A 1787-nucleotide genomic window follows, 5' to 3' on the forward strand; every position below is an offset into this window, starting at 1 on the left:
AACCAATTAAGAATCAGGCGGGCATCCAGGAAAGTTATGATTGGATTAACGCTGAAAAAAGACAAGATAAGACGCGAATTGACGGAACTAAAAGCCAATTAAATGCCGAATGAACTCTGAGGGCGGCAACTTAGAGTAAGCAGAGGAGAATTAGCGTCTCCGTCAGTCACTCGGCCCAATGAGGAAGCGAAGAGAGCTAGGGCACCGCCTCCATCTTGGCCAATGGGCATTACTAAAACTGCCTGTTGCGGGGGAGGGAACAGGACTGTGCCAGGAGGAGTTCGTCGCCATATTGGCCCTTCTCAGGGGACGTCTTTACAGTCACTAGGTGGTATCTTCAACGGCTCAGCAAGTGTCAGGGCCAAAAAACTCGAGGCGCAGTTATCACTCGCCACAGGGCTCGTTTGATTCTTCCTTTAAGGACCCTTAAAAGCACTTCTCAAATCTGACGGCTCCCAGGCGAGCCCAGAGGCAGGCGGATGCCTCTGAACGTGGGTGTAAACCCTGACGGCGCGGGCGCTCACCCAGTCAGCCAATACTGAACTGACCAATTTGCAAGGTCTTTATGAGGCTCTAGCAAAAGCCATTTTTTATCATTTTCCCTAAAGGTGTAGACCCTGTAATGTATAGCGGGTTAACTTTTCCAGAGCTTGTCTTAAAGCCGGGGTAGGGAATCTTTTTTCTGCCAAGGGCCGTTTGGATATTTATAACATCATTCAAGGGCCATACAAGATTATCAACTTAAAAATTAGCCTCCTATATTTTGGTCAGACATTCCATTAACTCACCCCCGAATGCCTTGGCAGAAGCCAAACCAAATGATTTTGGAGGGGCTTTATATGAGCTACTTACTCCCCCCACACACAATTGTAAATAACCCTTTGTGCATAAAACAAGATAGTAAGAGTTCCTGCTTTTTGTGACTACAAAGATGAAAGAAGATTTTTCCACAAGCACCTGAGTTTCTGGCCTCCTGTTCTGCCTCTCCTTTATCCTAGTTTTGGTGAAGGCGTCCTGGGTGGCTTGTCAATGATATGAGGTCATTTTCTTTAGCACTTGTATATTATGTGTTGTCACTTTATTATCTACAATTTCAGCATTTGATGATAGATTGTCATGTTTTAAAGTATGGATTCCCCTAAAACAGAACTTTGCTGCTTTGGGCAGAGGCTAAAGAAGGTGAAGTGATTGTGGAATGTTAGGTGCCTGGGACGTGTAGGTGCTTTTTTATCCTTTATGTCATCCTCGTAAGGAAGATATTAGTAAGTATTAGAGATATTATGTATTTTATAAGTGAAGAAATTAAGGCTGGGAAGTAACTTGCCCAAGGTCACAAAGCTAATGAGTTATAGTTCCAGATTCCAACTCAGAATGGTCCCATAAAAACTCTTCCATTAATTCTTTAGTGAATAAAGTAATGCCTTGTGTAACCATCTATAAAAATGGGCTTAATTGGGGGTGGGAACAGGGTGGATGGGGGGAGGGGAAATCAGTACTTTCAACAATAAAGATAAATTTAGAAAATAAAAGCTATGTGGATGAAAAAAAAAGGCTTAATTAAAAAAAAAAACACTATTTTTTTCCTGCCTCTGGCTTTTTCCTCCCAACTCAAGGAAGTCATTCTCCATGGCCTCCCAGAAGGGGTCTGAGCCTTTATTGTTTTTGTTTTTAATGTTTTTTGCTGTTACCTTCTAGCTACTGGGGAAAAACAATCTGCCCATACTTCCAGTTCAAATGGCATCATTCTCATAGTTTTATTATAAAACATCACATTACCTTAATATTGG

Source organism: Myotis davidii, unplaced genomic scaffold (genome assembly GCF_000327345.1).
Source record: "Myotis davidii unplaced genomic scaffold, ASM32734v1 scaffold233, whole genome shotgun sequence".
Lineage (NCBI taxonomy): Eukaryota > Metazoa > Chordata > Mammalia > Chiroptera > Vespertilionidae > Myotis > Myotis davidii.